General features: G+C 47.2%; 1 protein-coding gene and 2 long non-coding RNA genes across 10 annotated transcripts in view; 1 reads left to right on the top strand and 2 right to left on the bottom strand.

Annotated features, from left to right (window-relative positions):
- GRB10 (growth factor receptor bound protein 10) overlaps positions 1-19,901 on the bottom strand; it is a 203,571-nt gene that overhangs the window by 155,037 nt on the left and 28,633 nt on the right. For 2 of the 8 annotated variants that reach the window (XM_032244207.1, XM_032244202.1), the window contains exon 2: positions 10,486-10,660. The exons of the other annotated variants lie outside the window; for them this stretch is intronic. The gene's annotated coding sequence lies outside the window, so the exon portion shown is untranslated. The remainder of the gene's footprint in view (positions 1-10,485; positions 10,661-19,901) is intronic. 8 annotated transcript variants of the gene reach the window in all.
- Positions 417-19,635, bottom strand: LOC116527319. The gene is made up of 4 exons (XR_004258491.1): positions 18,132-19,635; positions 11,409-11,412; positions 9,605-9,610; positions 417-426 (listed from the first exon to the last, which is right to left on the bottom strand). It is a non-coding gene; the product is annotated as an uncharacterized LOC116527319 (long non-coding RNA).
- Positions 13,168-19,901, top strand: part of LOC116527321 — an 8,204-nt gene continuing 1,470 nt past the window's right edge. The window contains exon 1 of the long non-coding RNA XR_004258493.1: positions 13,168-13,250. This is a non-coding gene — a long non-coding RNA (uncharacterized LOC116527321). The remainder of the gene's footprint in view (positions 13,251-19,901) is intronic.

Below are 19,901 nucleotides of genomic sequence, written 5' to 3'. Positions count from 1 at the left end.
AGGAAGGAAAATCAAAACCATTCAGATCTGTCTTTCCTGCCTAAAAATACTGAATTTTGTAATTGTTAGAAAAACGGCTAGAACTTTATCTGAAAAATAAAAGATGCTCTATAAAGCAGCCCTTGGATTCAGATTTAAACACTTTATAAATTATATGCGCTCCAAAGTCATTCCAATCAACACCTGATAGTAAACCACTTGTCCTTGTAATAAAATCCAAATAACTCATAGAAGACTTCTTTTCACCTAAAGAAAAGGCCTCAAAAAGTTAATCACACTTTCTAGATGCTAAAGTGAGCTCTCTGGTTAAATTAGGAAATATGGAAGACAGTGGCATCAGATCTTAATCTCATTTTCTCGGCAAATTTTGAACAAGGCCTGTGATTCGCTGTCTTCCCAATGGGGCCCCAGAGTCCAGTGTCTGAGCTGTAAGGATGCTGCCCTGGGTGCCGCTGAGAAAGAGGCGTGGCAGTGTGTACCCACACATGCCCCAGAAAAAGCCTGGTCTCTTCTGAGGAAGTGACAGCTGTACAGATGGTTCCCAACTTGACGATGGTTCAACTCGGGATTTTTCGTCTTTACGATGGGTTGATGAGCATGTAACCTCGTTTTTAGTTGAGACTCTCCTTACAACTTACCATTTGGGTTGTAGTTTCTACAGAACGCTTGTGGATTTCACACCATCAAAAAGCCAAAAACGCAAACCATTATTCGATCAAAAAATTAAAATTAAAAGAGTCCAACCATCATCAGATTGGGCACCATCTACTGTGTTGTCAGCACTGAATGTATTTTCAACTTAAGAAATTTGTGTCTTATGATGGGTTTATCAGGATGCAACCCTGTAAATCCTGTAAACCGAGGAGCAATTTATTTTCCTTTATACCTAAGACCAGGATTCTAATGAAATAAGGGAGGAGCGGGCACCCCCTGGGTGACACCGCCAGACCCAGGAACTGTGTGGACTCCTACGGGCTTTTCCTCAGCAGCACCAAGATAGTCACAGCAACCACTAACAGCAATCACCAGAAACACTCCCTGCGGACTCTCTCTGCTGTGCCGCAAATGTTCATTCACCCTCAGCTACTCACTTTTCCACAAAAGAGGCTTTTCCTCAAAAGAGGCTTTTCCTTCACTGCTCTAAACTTCCCGCCCCCACCCTTTCCAGTGCAGCATCCCCAAACCCCTCCTTGCAGAACACCCAGACCACTTCCCGGCCTATACACCACCCAGTCTCTGCCCCCCAGGCCTCCAGTCCCCAAGGCTCCCCTGGCCTGGACCTATGTGAGCCATCCTGTGCTCTCGGCCTCCATTCATGACTTCTTCCTGCCCACGTCCTCCGTCTCCTGGGCCCATGAACATTTCTGTGCATTTCCCACTTTAGGAGGGAAGGATGGGGGGAAGTAAAGGGACCTTTCTCTTAACCTTGTCCTCCTCTGGCTCTTGCTTTCTCTCTCTGGATCCCTCTGCAGGCGTTGACAAAGCATGTTCAAAACCCGCTGTCTAACCCCTTAAATCAGCAGTCTCTCCGAAGCCCCCGTTTCTGCAGTGAAATTCTCTCGAAACTTATTTGAAGCATTAACTTTCAGCGTCACGGTTGCTGGCGGTGGGCACTACAGCGAGGAAGACAAAAGACTTATCCCTAAGCCAGAAGCCCAGGAGCGGCAGCTGAACCAGGCCTGGTGCTGGGACTCCTGCTCTTGAGGAGGAAACCTGCAACGCAAAGCAGCACTCTGGAGCCGGTCCCCACCATTCCTTCCAAATCCACGGAAACAAAAGGCACTTTACAGACAAACAAGTTCAGGTTTTCTACGAAGTCAAATGTTTTCCTCTCTTCCAGCACTTCTGCAGCCTTTAATCTAGCAAGGCAGCTCTCTCAAGAGGAGAAGTGAAGTGAAACATTTTCAAAGATGGATTTACCCCCTCTCCAACCCTTTGGGATTTTTCTCCCTCCCCCCTCCTCCTCCGTTTCACCCCAGCTGACTAAGCACGCGGGTGCTGCGCTCACTGTGAAGGCCCTGCTCTGATGCGAAGAGAAATGGCATGCAAGCATGGAGCAGAGCAGCTCCGTGGGGCCCCAGCTTCTCTGCTGAAAATAGGCTGCCTGAGAGGAGAGAAGCTGAGAAATCAGTTAGCAGAATCCTGCACCTGGGCCTTGGATGCTCCGGGGAGAAGTGATGCATTCTGAATTAGCAGGTGGGACATGTGAAGGAAAAGCGGAGTGGCAACCTCTGGCCTCGGCAGGTAGAAGGAAGGCATCTCCAGGCACTGAGATAGGAAAGGCATGGGAGACAACAAGTGGGCAGGATGCATGCGTGCAGGTGGGAAATTCCAGATGGCAGGACGTATGCGTGCAGGTGGGAAGTTCTAGAAGGCAGGACGCATGGGCAGGTGGGATTCCAGAAGGCAGGAAGCATGTGTGCAGGTGGGAAGTTCTAGAAGGCAGGACGCATGGGCAGGTGGGATTCCAGAAGGCAGGAGGCATGTGTGCAGGTGGAAAGTTCTAGAAAGCAGGACGCATGGGCAGGTGGGATTCCAGAAGGCAGAGGGCATGTGTGAAGGTGGGAAATTCTAGAAGGCAGAACACATGTGTGAAGGTAGGAAATACCAGAAGGCAGGACACATGCATGCAGGTGGAAAATTCTAGAAGGCAGGATGCATGCGTGCAAGTGGAAAATTCTACAAGGCAGGACGCATACATGCAGGTGGAAAATTCCAGAAGGCGGGCTGGGGACTGTTCTCATCCCCACCTGCTGATGCTAGTGACACTGTTGCTTCAGGGTGGGGAGGGAGTAGATCTGCTCTAACAAGTGAATGTAATCACCCCATCTTTAAGAGGGTCCTGTGGAATCGGATTAATTAAGGAAGCCCTGGGTATGGGTTTTCCTCTTCTCTGCCCATCACCCTGAAGGAGGCCCCATAGCCCATGACAGAGCAGCTGCTTGCTAGTGTTAGAAGTGGACATCAGACAGTACATGCCTGCTTGCACACTGCCTGCTGTAGGCCAAGTGCCATGCAGATGGACACAAGTGGTCACCACAGCAGCTGAGGAGGGTGTCACAGCTGATGTTGAGAAGTGAGCTCGGGAAAGTGGTGGAGTGGAGAAAGAAATCAGAAGTGGAGAAAAGAGGCAGGAGAAACAGCATAACAAAACCACAGAGGTGAAGGCACACAGAATAGGCTGGGAGAATGCTGATAAAATCAGGGTACCAAGGATGGGGTGGGGGGTAAAGAACAAGGCTTTGTGGAACATTTATGATGGTCCAGGTTCTCAGCTAAGCACTGACTTCCGTTTTCCTTTTCATTCTTCCTAATAATACCCTGAGGGTCACTGAGGAGGAGCCTGGGGCTCAGGAATGTAAGCAACCCGTGTTTAGCTGTTGTGGTAGGGACCGAGGCCTTTGGACCCCACAGTGCTCCTGGAATAGCACTGTGTAAAGGGCAATGATACCCAACTTCACCACAAAGACTTTGAAGTAAAATAATCAGGTTTCAGAGAGACAGTGAAACCCACGTGTGTAAAATGTAACTCCTCTAATCCTCAAACCAGGGAAAGGCTACTAGGACATTTGTTTCCAAAAGGCTGTAAGAAATGAGAACCCCTACTTTATAAAGAGGTGCTAAATTAAAAGACATATTAAATAAAAACTCTTGTTCTCTCACCTATAAAAGGGTGGGTGGGTCTAGACCACCATCAAGAGGATGCCAAGATTGGTCAAACTCCAAAGGTCTAGATGTTTATAAACACATTAGTCAATTTTATGTAAAATTTGTATTGTTTTTCTTTTATTGAGGTGGAGTCTTGCTCTGTCACCCAGGATGGAGTGCAGTGGTGTAATCTCGGCTCACTGCAACCTCCACCTCCCAGGTTCAAGCCATCCTCCTGCCTCAGCCTCCCAAGTAGCTTGGATAATAGGCGCCCACCACCTCGCCCAGCTAATTTTTTTATTTTAAGCAGAGACAGCGTTTCACCATGTTGGCCAGGCTGATCTCAAACTCCTGACCTCAGGTGATCCACCTGCCTCGGCCTCCCAAAGTGCTGGGATTACAGGCATGAGCCACCATGCCTTTGGATTGCTATAAAATTCCTTAATGTATAATTATGAAATAGAATTTTAAATACTTTTGCTTCAATAAACATAGATTTTTTTTCTACTCTGGCTACACTCCTCCTATATTACGAGAGCTCCTATAAATAACCTCCAGAAGTTTTTCTTAGAAAGTTTGTATAATTTGCAGAATTTGTCATTTTCAAAGCATTTTTCTTCCACTGGTTCTAAACACTGCAGTAACTAAGTAATCATCTTCTAATGCAATCATCTGCACCAATCACGCCCACTCTGGACCCCCACTCATCAACTCGTTTGTCTATGAAGAAATCCATCAAAATAACCATTAACAGTACAAAGAGAGGGCACCTTTGAAAGGTTACCCTCTTCCCTCCTCCATCCCATCTTCAGGTCCATAGCTCTATTACTTCTGAAAGCAAGAAATGCTTTAAATGTAAGAATTCAAGTGGAGTTTGTACTCCTTATCATAAATCTCACCTCATGTTATTACATTCTTCCATCTTCTCTTAATTGAAACTGTAACTTAAAAAAAATTTTAATCTTCCTTTCAATTTAGGACAGACTGTAGCCTGTTGATCCTGCTACTCCCTTGATGAGATTGTTGTCTGGCTGGCCCTGCTCTCCCGAGTGGGGGCAAAAAAAAAAAAAAGGAAGAATCTATTTCATGAAGACAGTTGGAATGTCTGGCCTGCAGATTGTCTACAGAACCACAGAGGAGCCCTCTGGCAGCTCCCACTAGGGAAGTACCCTAAAACCAGCTCCCTCTCAACCTCAGGAACCGAACTCCCTTAGGAGCTGCCAAGGCAGAAAGTTCTTTGCAAATGTTATCTTCTTTTTTAATAATAAATTTCAAGGATGACCATAAGCAATATCTTGGTCGACTCTGCTATTACCACTCATATAGAAAACCTTTCTGAAAAGTTAACTTTGCTGGACAAAGAACAAAATAAATAAAATGAAAAGGGCTTTCCTGCACTGTTTCTTGTTTTCCACCTAAGCAGGTGTGCACACGGAGGAGGTATTCACTGGTTGCCATTCTCCCCCTATGCCTCCATTTCAGGGCAATCCTATTCAACAGAAGCTCCAACGATCACCGCACACATCGAGCCTGCCAAGAGTCTCTCTTGGGGCAAAACATCTAGAAGTGCTAGGGAACACAGCCCCGCAGTTCTAATAACCGACCACAGACAGAGCTATACAGAGGAGTATATGCTTAGGTTTCCCATGCCTACCCCCATCTGTGAAGTCAAACAGCCTGTTGTCAATACCCGAAGAGACAGGTTTGTACATCACAAAGGATATGCAAGTCTCCAACCTAACTATGCCAGCCACTTTAGAAGGAGAGCAAAGACAGCGGACACTCTGGACAACAAATTACCCTAGGTCCCAGCATCAAGCCTCCCCTCATCTCCTGGGTCCCAAAATAACTCTTCACTGGTCAGAAGGATGGATGGGCCCTTCCAAACAACATCCTAGGCTGTCAGAGAACAGCTCTCCCAGGAATCATCTCTACCCAGCTATGACATGAATGGAGTCAATAAACAAGGGTACACTCTGAGGTTCCATAGTGGTTCGCTTGGTGGCCCCCAAGCCTGCTAATCAGACTCGCCAAGAATGAACAAAGGTGATGACCCATGGGGTCCGAGAGCTCGCTGACCTATGAGTGACACACCATGTCCCAGCCTCGGCTTGCCTTGGACACTGCCCTCCTCACCATTTCTACCCCTCTGCATCAGGCCAGAGCTCAGACTCCAGGTAGACCCACAGCCATGCCCAATCCAGACGCCCAGAACCCCAGCAGGAAGAGATCCAATCCAGAAAGAAGGAAAAATGGAAGGACACCACTTTCCTAGAAGCCCAGAAAGAAGCTCAGATACAGATAAAGCGATCTACGGAAGCTGTGTCTGAAAGAGCGAAAACCTGGAAACCACCCAAATGTCCATCAAGAAGCAGATGAATGAGCCAACTGTGAGGCATCTATACAATGGAATACTCCTTAGCATTAAGAAGACGAGAACTATTGATAGATGAATCTCAAAATAAATAGCCAGAGGCCAGATAAAATAAACTGATTCCTTTATGCAACACTCTAGGAAATGCAAGCAATCTATACTGAGAGAAAACAGATCAGTGAAAGGGTGGGAAGGAAGAACTGCAAAGGGGCACCAGGAAGTGTGGGAGGTGATGAATATTTTCATTACCTTGGTTACTTGATGATGGCTTCACATATGTCAAAATGTATCCGTTTGCATATTTTAAATATGTGCAGTTTATCGTGCTGAATGAATTATACCTAAATTGAACTGGTTAAAAAAAGAATGAAAACAATTTGGGGGCAGGTGGATATCAAGGAATTTGGTGTGACCAAGAACACGTGGAGCAATTCTCCTTATTTGTGGTATAGTGAACTGCTTTAAAGTCATCTTGTGCACTGAGTTAGTGGATGGTGAGTCTTTGTCCCTAGGGGAATAACAGAGTTAGGTTTCTATGAGCTGGTCACATTTTCATCAGCCAATCAATACATAACCTTGTTTTACGTGTGTTTCTGTTTAAAGACACTTTACTTAAATATGCTGTTGCGGAATCTCGCTGGCTGATCAGGAATGCCAAGGCATATGAATGACGCCTGACCCAAGCTTTCCCAGTGCCATCCAGTGAGGAAGGGAAGCTCGTGCAAAATTAGAGTCAAGGTGTGCAGGTTAAGTGCCCCAAGTGAGGCAGAAACAAGACAAGAAGAACTCAATGGGAGAATGCGTGAGTGCTCTCCTATGAGGAGGACAGTGAAGCAAAGTTATTAGGGGGGAAAATGAGGGGCTACAAAAATAGGAAAGGATAACTGGGAGAATCGGGGGGGCTCACGTTACAGAAGCCAAAAGTTGAGAGGATGTCAAAAAAGGAAGGCTGAGGCAACATTAAGGTACACAGGAGTTTCTCAAAGAACTTTCGGATGGGAAAAGCTATGGGACCTCGAGGAGTGAAACAGTTCCATGGCACAACTGTACAAGTTTCCTTTCCTTGGAAAGAGCAAGATGCAACGCATACCATTCTTGGTTAGTTTCTGCAAGTTTTTTGGTTCAAACTCTCCTGTAAATGGGAAAGAACCACGCATTGGAGCATCTGGGCAGAGAAATGACCTTAGTCAAGCTCTGTGACGCTACGGTAGGCTGGTGTAATGATAATGAGTCCTCCCCTGACTGCGTCCCAAGGGTGAGCAGGGTCATGAGAGTCACCCTCCTGTGTGAATAAGAGCCCAGCAAGAGCGGCCCCATCATGGCTGGGCCAGTCTCCAAGGGCCATGAGCAGGAGAGCAGAGCTCTTTCTCTGAGGCTGAGCTCCGCAAGGCAGAAGCTGCTGCAGTGGACACTGAATTTGGGGATGTGATGCTTTGAACCCCAGGCAACCCCTAAAACTTCTCCAATGAGAACAAGACAAGTAAACAAAAATGGGGACAAGGGAGAGCCAAGCTATGGTCCCCAAGGAATCACAGGCCTGAGGGAAACACTCGGAGGTCTCTTTGGGTCCAAGAGCTAAAGAATGGAAACTGAGACCATTAGGACCATTTGCATATTTCTGCCTCTCCCTCCTTGACCCCAAAACAAACAGGGCTGGCTCTTAGAAGCAGTGAGCAGTGAAGGACAGCGGGAGGGTTGCCCTGAGGCGCAGCCGGTTCCCCCATTCTAGTGCCATGGCTCGTCACTAGACGGTCTGGGATTCCCACCTCGGGTCCCATCACATCCAGACCTGGGTGCCCTCGTCTGAGACACTCTGTAAACTGAAGTCTACTCTGACAATGACTAGTTCTTTTCAGACTCACTTTACAGCATTTTTCTGAAACCCCAGGGGACTGGGCTTCAACTGCTAGGTAAAGCAGAACATGAGTTCCAAATAGGGTATCTTTCTACCAAAAATACATTCCTTGCAGGCAAGGGCTGGGGCCATCTTGCGACCATGGTGCCCCGGCACTCGGGCAGTACCAAGTACCACATGGGTGCCCACATTCACTCATTCACCTGATGGACAGGAGGGAGCCCATCTGAGTGTCCCAAGTCAAGGAAAAGTTTCATGGCCTAAAAAGTGAAACTACTTTCCAGAGCATTCCCTGGAAGGCCATGTCTCATTCAACACCTGCCGACCCCTCGAGGAACTAAAACTTGTCAAATGGGGCTATGGATGGCCACAGACTCCGCGTCTCCCTCCTGGAGGATGGAGGAGGCACCCCACCGAGTAGAGCCACCCACACAGGTGGACCTGCTCCGTCAGCTGCCAGTGGTAATCAGATTTCAAGCCAAAGCCACAAAGACTAACTGAGAAATGAAGTTTTATTTCAACGCCATGTCCATGCCAAGCAGTCCCTAATCAGGCTATCGGAATGCAGAGGCTGGGAAGGAGAGCTCCCTTTGCATGACATGACCAGGAAGAAAAGGCAGGAAGTGCAAGGCTGTCGGTGATGCAGGACGTGGGCGCGGGGCTGGTGAGAGATGGCTGTCTACCTTTTTCAGGTGTGCCTCTTCAACACTGTAAAGCCTTGCCAGAAAGAAAACTCGTCCCAAATCTCAAAGAATCTCAGCATCACTCACAACAAATCTGTGTCACCGATGAAGGATCTCGGGCAACACAAAGGGGCAGACAGGTCCGAGGAGGGCGACCGCCTGCCTGAGCACAGCACTCCCAGACCAAGCATCGCAGGGCCACCTTCCTGCAGCCCACACGCCTGCCTGACGGTTCCGGCACTGCATGCCATCTGCAATGAGCAGCCAAGAGGCAAGATGAGGGACCCAGCCGCCCTGGAGCCCTGCCCTTGGTCTCAGGCATGGAAGGGGTAGAGCCACTGGCCACAAAGCGGTGGCTTCTTCTCTGATCCACTGTGAGATCAGGAGGTCTGCTACCTTCACCCACCTATGCTGTGACTAGGAGGGCAAGGGGCCTGTTTTACAAAAGACAGTCCATCCTGACAGCACAGCCCACTTCTCTGGCAGGGCAGTGGCAGTCGGGGGAGGTCACGGTTCACGCATGACCAGGGCGGGAGGTGCAGGAGACAGCTCCCCCTCCTCACTGGCGCCAGGACTTCTCTACGCAGGGGCATGGACTCTCAGAAAAAAAGCAACGGCAGTATGAGCTGTCTGGAGGGAAGAAGGAAAACGCCCACGTGCACACCTTTTGAATTTAGAAGGGGACGTGTAAAATGTCATTCAGCGGCTAACATAAGGCAGACATTTGGAAAAAGACAACCCAGAACCTTCCTACCAAGGGTGTGGATATGAGGGAAGGTAACCGGCAGGACCCAGGGCCCCTAGCCTCCCTTCGGGCTCCTGGCCTGGGCTGAGCTGTGTTCCCAAACATTTCTGTGTGAAAGCCCCCCGAGGACTTCAGAATGTGACTGTACTTGGAGACAGAGTCTTTACAGAGGTCACTAAGTTAAAACCAGGTCACAAGGATGGGCCCTAATCCAATACAACTGGTGTCCTTACAGGAGGGGGAGATTAAAACACAGACAGGTCCAGAGGGAAGAGCAGGTGAGGACACCGTGGGAAGACAGCCATCTGCAAGCCCAGGAGAGAGGCCTCAGGAGGAACCAACTCAACTCTCCCCTTGACCTCAGGCTTCCGGCCTCCAGAACCGTAAGGAAGCAAGCTTCTATTGTGTAGCCACCCAGTCTGCGGGATACTGCGGGGCAGCCTGAGCTACCAGCATCCTCCACTCTGGGGCAAAGGCTCCCCGTCTGTGTGCTAAAGCCGTTCTGGCCTCAGCTCTCTACCTGCATCTTCAGCTACCATCTCAGACCTGCCAACGGCACTGTAAGAATCCCATACCCAGGGCCGAGCAGGACAAAGAAGGTCCATTCCCAGAAAGGGCCACCTGAGGCTGATGTGCTAAGAGAGGGCCGGGGCGCCAGCACTGCCCAGGGCCTCCGTTAGTTACAGGGTCCCCAGTCTCTGCACGGACTGAGGCAAGGGCACACTAACACACACATCAGGAACAAGGCACAGGGCAAGACCCTCCCACACTGTGTTCTAGCCCATCTTCAGAACAACAGCTACCAACTCCTGAGGCTCACAAGGGGGGTCCCCAGAGTGACCCGGGAGGCAGGCAGCGTCACCCCCACTTTACAGAAGGGCATAGGGAGACCCGTGAGGCCCAGAGGCACGTCAGTAAGGAGCATGTGCACAGCCTGGCTCTGCTGCAGCCCATGCTCTCCCGTCCCTTCCTGACTCAGCCCGGTGTCCCCAAGCAGAGCCAAGCCAACGAGGAGTGGGAGAGAGGGAACAGAGACGGGAGACTCCCTTTGGAATAAAGGGTCTAGTATCAAGCCTCTACCTACAGTGACACGCATTCACCGACCACCTTAATCAATATTGAGCAGGCGACTCTCCTGCAAAGAAAGGCACTAGTGACTAGTGTCACGCACAGGGATTACCTGTCAGGAGATGGCTCAGCTCAGTAGCTTTGCCTGCTGGGATGGCCACCCTGGCTTCACTGAGAGGACCCAGGTGAAGGCCTGGCTGCCGGTCACCGGGCTGCTGGTTACTGAGCCGCCAGTCACTGGGCCTGCGGCTGCTGCTTCCTGCTCAGCATCGTGGTCAGCGCCAAAGCTGGAAAGTCAAAGAGGCCATCACTGAACTTCTGTAGAATTTACACAAATGAACTTATATTCTGAGCCCAGGAATAAAACTTTTAAAACAGACATAAAAGACTTTTTTTTTTTCCAAGAAGATCATTTAAAAGAGTGTTCCAAAGAACCAAACACAGACATGACAACATAAGATGTAGCTTTCTAGTTGCCATGTGATGCTGAGACAGAGGACAGAGGGAAGATGTCCTGGGCTCTCCGCTCACTGCCTGAATAACTCTGCATCTCCAAAGCAAGCTGCCTCCAAGGCCGGCAGGGTACGAAGGGCACAGACCTTTGACCTCTTGCAAGGCAAAGTTACCTAGAATTCACTTGTCAAAGTCCATGTCCTTCTCAGAGTTCTCCCAGGCCACAACCTTTGGCCCACCCAGCAGGGACCTGCCTCCGTGTCAGACCTGGCCCCAGCCCACAGTGCCTGGCACTAGTGTTCTCAACAGAGACCCCGCTGGGCATTCTGCATGGTACACATGCATCCACAAGCGGGGTGCAGAGCAGGCAGACCTGGGCTTCCAATCCTGGCTCTGATCTTGGATTCATCATTCAAGTCTTATGAACTGAGAGCTCAAGGCACAGAGGCCCCAGTCCACAGGTGTGTTCTTGGCGTGGAGAAGAGGGTGGAGACCAAGTCAAATCCCTGCCAGAGGAGACTCTGTAGTGACCTGGGCTGGTCTTCCCTGGCTCTGGCCCCACTGCAGGGCATGGGATGAAACCCACCTCACTGAGGATTTTAATACACTGCACTGGAATGCCACTGGATTTCAACATGTCTAAATCAAACTCACAGAATGACGTAGCAGTGTGACTGGCATGCAGCAAGGGTGCCACCTAGGAGCCTCCCATCACTGTTGTGCTGGATGGAGGAGGTCCCCTGCCTGCAAGGTGGGTGCTCTCAACAGATCCCTCCATGAAGGACTCAGAAGCTACATTTTCCTAATCGTTAAATGGTGAAAATGAAACCTGCCCCTGCCTCTTACCTGATATGAAGAAGTCCTGGGCCCAGAAATAAAAAGACCAATGTGCAACTATAGCCATCAAATGGCTGTTTTTTAGAACAAGACCCACTGAACCTGCTTCCTAAGAATCCAGGCTCCAGAGAGCCCTGGTTCATCTCCAGATACCACCCCTTAGCGGCTGATGTCTGGGCAAATTATTGAGTCATTGGGGCTCAGTGTTCCCAACTATAAAGTCAGCATGCAAACAGTATCTCTCTCACAGAGCTTTTATTAGGATTAAATGAGCTAATGCATGTAAAGACTTAGGACAGGGCCCAACACATAGCAAACATTAAACAAATGCGCTAGTCATCATTAACTACAACACCACAAAGAATTCTCCCATTTTCAGGTGTGAAACACAACAGTCACCTGCAACCTATGAAGCTTGCTAATGTTTAAAGGGGATGCTGGTCTTTTTAGGACCAAAAGGGGAGATATGTGATACATGATTATGACACTGATCAAAGTTGAGCATCATCTGCCTATGCAAAAGCATTTTCTTAAGGGTACCTGCTCTAACCCTTTCAAAGAAACTGGAAGTTTGAAAAATATCAAGATGAATATGTCAACCAGAATATTTCTAAGTTCTAGTAGCTTAAGTGACTACAAGATAAGAAAAAAAGATGCAGGGTCAAACAGGTTTGAGGGTCTATGACATGGCAATGGGAGCACTGGGAAATGGACTTAGGGTCACCATCACGACAGCGTATGAAGCACCGCTAATTCTCATATCATGATGCGTGTTCCATTTCCAGAGAGCCTAATCCTTCCCTTGATTCTGATTCGAATGCCAGGACCACCTCCCAATGCATCTTCAGGCATGTGGCTTCAAATTTTAAGACATGTGCTTAAAAGATTTGCTTTTTCTCATGGGCAAGATAAATTAAATACATCATTAAGGTAAAATGAAATATACTTGCCCTATCAAACCCAATGCCACTTCACCCATTTTTGTCTACTTTCAAGGAAGTTGATATTTACAGTTGACCAAAAAGACAATGTGATCTTTGAACCTGATAAACTGAGAAGAGTTAGTAAAATACAGGATACAATGCCTCCTCAATAACCTCAGTGCCTGCCCATCGACACACAGGGGAGAGCCTGATGCAAACACAACCTCTCGGCTCTGTTTACGGTGGCCCCATCTAGCACCAACACCCAGACCACCAACAGCCCGACTACAGACCAGGAGGCTTCACACACTTACCCCGACAGAAGTTAGAGTCTAAAGGGCTCATGCGGCTATCTGCCTATCAGTCAGGACAGGCTTCTTATGTGATTTCTAGTTGGACATCACATAAACTTGAGATCTTAAAGAATATACTAACCTGGGCAAAAATAAATAACGTCTTAACTTACTTCCAAAATATCCCAGAAACAAAGGGCCTCTTGATTTCTGTTTAGTATCTTTGATATCTTCCAAAAATTCCCAAGCTTATATAAAGTTTTCCTTCTGTCTAGCTTTCTCACACTGAATATTTAGAGTAATAACAGTGACTATTTAGACACTCGACAAATCTTAACTTTCATGATGAGGGTATTCAGCCCGTTCGGCCAGTGAAGTCTAGGCCTTCTCAGAAGCGGACAGAATGCCAGAATACTTTTAGTTAAAAAAAATTAAACTCCATATTGTACTGATAGCAGAGACAACTGTGTTTTCCCAGAATAAGAGGGTGCTTATGAAGACAAATTGAGAAATATGTAAACAGAATGGAATTAAAAGGCACATTTCTAAAAAGTAATTATAAAATTTCAGAATGCTATTGCCAGAACCTGTGGACAGCTTAAAGCTGAAACAATTAACTATGAAATACAGGCTGGGCACAGTGGCTCACGCCGGTAATCCCGACGCTTTGGGAAACCAAGGCTAGAGGTTTGCTTTGAGATCGGTTATGGCAATATAGTGTGACCCCGTTTCTACAAATAAAAATCTTTTTTAAAAAATTAGCTGGGTGTGGTGGTGGGCAACTGTCATCCCAGCTATTTAGGAGGCTGAGGTGGGAGGATCACTTGAGCCCAGGAGCTCAAGGCTGCACTGGGCCGAGATCGCATCACTGCACTCTAGCCTGGGTGACAGGGTGAGTCCCTGCCTCAAAAGAAAAGAAATGCCACACACTTCACACCACTTTTATCAGGTGTATCTTCTGGCATCTTCATTCAGTAATGTAAACCCAGCAGCCACAGATCCTTTCCTGGTGAAGATGATAGAACAGGAGGCCCATGGAAGCCGGCAGCAGAAGGAAGCAAAAACAAAAACCATCCCACCTCACTGCCAACATGGTCCCTCAGCACCCATGGCAAATTGCGTCTAGGACCCCACAGACACCAAAATCCATCGGAGGATGCTCCAGTCCCTCATATAAAATGGAGTAGTATTTGCGTATGACCTACACACTTCCACTCACTTTAAAACATTTCTAGATGAATTACAATACCTGATACGATGCAAATGCTATGAACATAGCTTTTAGGCTGCATCATTTTTATTTGAATTAAGTTTTATTGTTATATTTGATTGTTTGGGGGGTTTTTTGAATATTTTTATCCATGGTTACCTGAATCCAAGGACGCGGAAGCCACAGATGCACAACCTGTGGAATAGGAGGGCGGCTGTACCTTCAATTCACCAAACATGCAGAAAGGCTCAGCAGCCACTCAGCCGCCAGGGACCTATTCATCAGGCCCAATCCTAGGAAGGTCTTTTCCTCACTAACCTGTCCACCAACAGACACCAGGAGAGGGCCATGGAGACAGTGAATGGCCAGGAGGCAGAGCACGGACACCCCAAGAACAGCTTCTGAACTGCCACCGTCACTGAAACCAACAAAACTTAGCCAAAATGTGTAAACAGGCTCAGGCTCCATCTGAGTCTCAACTTCAAGGTCAAGCAGGACCAACATGCCCAACAATCCTCAGTGTGGGGCCTCCAGGAGCCACCAGCCAAGCAAGCACAAAGATGGGTTAGCCAGAGAGCATGATAACCCCACGGCCACACAGGCCAGAAGCCCAGGGAGGTGAGAGGCTGCCTACCAGATAGAGGCAGAACACTGCTCTAAAACTAGCCAAAGGCCAGCAGATCGGTGAGAGGCAGGATAAATACACATGCACACATGCACACGTGCACAGAACAGTGACTCAGCAGAAAACCTACAGAAAAGACCACACTCATAATGGCTTATATATATGTATGCACATTTTACGTTAGCCCTAAGAATAATCCTATACAAATCACAAAATATCATAGCACTTAGGAGATATAAAAAGACCTAAATTAACGGAAACACGCTAGTTCCTAAATGGAAAGATTAAACATAATAAGGATTAATTCTCTTAAAATACAAATATCCAAAACAACTTTATAAATGAAATGCAGTATATATCTATCTAAATTCAAGCTGAGTTTTTCTTAGAACCAGTGGAATAATCCTAAAACTAACAAAGTAAGTGGTAAGATGGTCAAGCATAGAACATTAAGGGAGAATTACTCATCACATAGTAAAATGCACCCTAAAGCAAAAGTAGTTAAAATAGTGTGTACTTGGCACAAAAATATATGCTACTATTCATCCGGAAGAGTCAAATCTGCAACTACGAACATGAGTATTTTTACCGTGGCACCACGTGCTGAAGCTGAAACAAGAGTGGTACGTGTCTTCGCTCCACAACCGAGCATACAGGATCCCTGGGACTAAAATCCCAGGGCTCGCGGCCATTCCTGACTCGGATAATGCCACCCAAGATGATGGTGACAGCTATGATAACTGTACCCATGGAAAGGGCAGCCACTCTTGACTGACAACCTATGACCTGTCGGAAACTTACCAAATGCTTTACAATCTCTCACGGGAGGGCTTTTCGAAGATCAAATTCAAGGAAGTAAAAGGCATGTGAGACGCAAAACACAACATGCAAAGATAGGTGGTTTTTAATTAAGAACAACTAGGTATCAATCCTTTGAGGCAGCACGGTTACCCCCATTTTACAGATGCAGAAAACAAGGCTAGAAGGAAGACGGTAATTACATGCCAAGGCCACACAGCTAATCAACAGCAGAGCCAAGAGGCAAGTCAACAGATACCTGGACGTTTGAATCCCTGCAACAGTTTGTGGTCTTCATAAAATATTATTTGTACCATGAGAAAGATAGAAAACTTTTGCAATTATTGTAAGGCTTCTCTTCATTTTGATTCTTTCAATTGCTTGCTAGAAAAGAAAGAAAAGCTACAAGAGTGAGCCTGAAATCCAAAGCACAGAAGACAACAGAATTTCTTTTTAAATCCCCTGCCTGCCAATAATTAAAGATTTTAGTGATGAGGTATAAATAAGGAACCCCCTTAACCGGATAAAAAGCATCTACCCAAAACTTCCAGCAGGCAAGTGGCACACGTAATGAAGACGCACAAATGACATCCCCATTACAATTAGGGCCTGAAAGCTCTTACAATGGCAGTATCAGCCATAACTATCCTAGAGGCCTAGAAAATAAGGTGAAATAAGAAACAGAAACAAGGTGTAAATGTTGAATTGAAAAAGATTTTTTTTTAATTATACTTTAAATTCTGGGTACATGTGCAGATCTTGCAAGATTGTTACATAGGTATACACATGCCATGGTGGTTTGCTGCCTCCATCCCCCCACTGAAATGGCTTTTTAAAAACCATCTGATATGGTTTGGTTCCATGTCCCCACCAAATCTCATGTCAAACTGTCATCTCCAGTGTCGGATGGAGGTGGGGCCTGTAGAAGGTGACTGGACCATGGTGGCAGACCCTTCATGAATGGTTTGGTGCCATCCTCGTTGTGCTGTTGTGATGGAGTTCTCACAAGACCTTGTTGTTTAAGTGTGTGGCACCTCCCCCCACTTATGTGCCTCTTCCTGCAGCCATATAAAATGTGCCTGCTTCCTCTGTCACCTTCCACCTTGATTGTAGGTTTCCTGAGGCCTCCTCAGAAGCCAAGCAGACGCTGCCAGGTTCCCTGTGCAGCCTGCGAAATTGGGAGTGAATTAAAGCTCTTTTCTTGATGAATTAACCAGTCTCAGGTGTTTCTTCAAGCAGTGCAAGAACAGACTAATACACCATCACTATTTACAGATGAAATGCAAGACCATACACTGAAAAATAATTAGAAGCAATGTGAACATTTAATAGGACTGCAATCCTAGAGCAAGCTACAAACCCTTCCCAGCCCTTCTCCACAGCTCTAAGACACCTAGTAAGTCTAACGGTGAAAATGATTTAATTCGCAGAAGCAACCAAAATAACACACTTAAGAATATATACGAGATCCTCTGAAGAAAATGGTAAACTTCTGAGGAACCCGGAAGAAGACCAGAAGGATAGAAACGCACCACCTCCTTTGAAGGGAAGCCCTCACTTTGCTGAGGGCCACTCTACCTCCGTATCAGTGAGTTAAAGCAATATGACCCCAAGGAAGGCCCTCTCTTCAAGGAACTCAGCTTGTTGATTTACAGATACAGGGAGAGACATGTCCATCTACAGAATACAGTAAGAGAATGTAGACGGAGGTGAATGATGACACATAAATTAAAAATAAGGTCATGGACAGCTGACAACTTACGCTCAGTAAGATCCCAAGGTCATATCCTTGCCGCCCACATGTGCCTTAGAGAATGATGACTTAAACATTACAAGAACTACTAAACTACTAGGAGATAATAGAGAAGAAGGAGGTTATAAAATCTGAGTGAGGAAGACCTTCATAGGCAAGATTCTTAACCTTGAAGCCACGAAGAAAAAACCAACTCCTGTTCAGCAAAAGACCCTACAGACAAATCTAAAGACAGGCAAAAAGCCTTGGGACGAAATATTTGCAGTGCCATGCAGCCAACAATCTGCATTTAATCTCTTCTTTATTGAAATAACAGGTAGGATATACGCAGTCCATCATAAAAATGCGGAGAGGATACAAGCAAGCAATTTGCGAAGCAGACATGTGAAACATCTGAACTTCTCTGGGAGGCAGGGAGACATACACAAACATGAGCTATAATCGATAGCTGAAAATGAAAAGGACCAGGACTACCCAGCGTTGAGAATGGCCTGAAGAGTGACAGGGCTCCTCTAAACTGGCGAGGGGTCATACCATACAGGCGTGGGGAGGCCCGCGGGAGCCGGGGCAGCAGCTTTCAGGCTTTAGTCTCAGGCATGGGCATTCTACTTGGAACAGCTTATCCTACAGAAAGACTCACACACGTACACACCTGTACACATACACATACATACAAGGAATGTTTACTACACATTTTATACAGAAAAACTAGAAGCAACCTAAATGTGCCTGCCTAACTCCCTCCCCTCCCTCAGTTCATGGCACCCACCAAACTGCACAAGGCAGAAACCAGAGTTCTCCATGCCTAACTTGCTCTTCCGCCTTCCTTCCATGTCATCTGCCACCACAGCTCATTGGCTGCAAACTTCCTTCTATCTCTGCTGCCAACTCCAGGCCTTTGCCCCGCATCTGAACTGGGACTCAGCTGCCCTGTCTCTGAGCATCCTCACTGCTTCCCACTCAACCAGCTCTAGCTCTGGGGAGCCCACCAGATGACATCGTCACCCTCTGTACTTCAAATGCACACAATTTCCCAGCAACAGCTGCCAGGCCTGACCCATGGGGCTCGTGCCTCATCTGCAGGCTGCCCAGACACTGTTGTCCCATGCTGGAGTCACTTTGCTCACCTGCCTGGCTTCCAAATTCTCAAAACTCTATCCTCCCTCGTGGCCTTTGCATGCTCTCTGCCTTGTACTTGGAATTTTTTCAAACCTGTGGCCCTGGCCACCTTCCGCCTTCCCCTGCTCATAGCCTCCTTGGAGCATCAACACTCCCCATCAGGCCACCTGGCCCACTCCAGACCCTCTCCACGCGAGTCTATAGCTCAGCCCTTGGCTGCCTCTTCTTATGCAGAACACATCAGGCTTGCTAGTGCTGTTCTTCTTCCTGCCAACTTTTTTTGTGTCCCTTTCCCCAAGAAGCAGCAGCTCTGAGGCCAGGAATCCTATCTGCCCTGATTACTGCTGTATCCCATCTCTCAGCACAGGGCCAAGCAGCTGAAATCTTTGCTGAACTCATGGAAAAAATGCCTGGACAGGAGCCGACTTAAATATAGTAGAGCACGGTAGGCCTCCAGCATGGGAAGCAGCGTTGGAAGGCATGCAAGAGCTCTAAAGGAGCCATGGGACATGGGCTCCATGGCTGGTCCCACAGGACACAGCCCCAGCAGCTTGGGTGAGGGCAGCTCAGCCACTCTGTGCCTCAATTTCCTCAACTGTAAACTGAGAACAAAACAGTCCCAACTTCATGCAAGGATGAAATGATGCAATTCCCAGAGTCCTTCACACAGCACTGACAGAAGGCAAGTATTTAATAAAGGAGGCAAATTGCTAAGCACCAGGAATAGGCAACACTGCAGTCAAAAGCGGAAAGCTGCAAATCCGAGGGTGTCTGCGCCCAGGAATTCCAAACAGAGAGAGAATGACAGAAACTATTTGTAAACTACTCATTTGACAGGAGATTAATAACCAGAATGTATAAAGAATTCAAACAACTCCATAGCAAAAAAAAAAAAACAAGTAATCCAATTTAAAAATGGACAAAACATGTGAACAGACATCTCTAAAAGAAGACACACAAATGGCCAACAGGTATAGCCCAAAAATGGTCAATATCACTATTTATCAGAAAAATACAAATCAAAAACACAATGAGATATCATCTCACCCCAGTTAAAATGACTATTATCAAAAAGGGAATAATAGATACTGGGGAGAATGTACCAAAGGGGACCCCTTGTATTCTGTTGGTGGGAATGTAAATTAGTGCAGCCCCTATGGAGAACAATATAAAGGTTCCTCAGAAAACTAGAAATAGAACTACCATGTGATGCAGCAATTCCACTGCTGGGTATATATCCAAAAGAAAGGAAATCTGGCCGGGCGCGATGGCTCAAGCCTGTAATCCCAGCACTTTGGGAGGCCGAGGCGGGTGGATCACAAGGTCAAGAGATCGAGACCATCCTGGTCAACATGGTGAAACCCCATCTCTACTAAAACTACAAAAAATTAGCTGGGCATGGTGGCACGTGCCTGTAATCCTGGCTACTCAGGAGGCTGAGGCAGGAGAATTGCCTGAACCCAGGAGGCAGAGGTTGCGGTGAGCCGAGATTGCGCCATTGCACTCCAGCCTGGGTA

Source organism: Sapajus apella, unplaced genomic scaffold (genome assembly GCF_009761245.1).
Source record: "Sapajus apella isolate SASKATOON/1434 unplaced genomic scaffold, GSC_monkey_1.0 scaffold54, whole genome shotgun sequence".
NCBI classification, from domain to species: Eukaryota; Metazoa; Chordata; class Mammalia; order Primates; family Cebidae; genus Sapajus; species Sapajus apella.
This window is presented reverse-complemented; position numbering and strand designations above follow the sequence as displayed.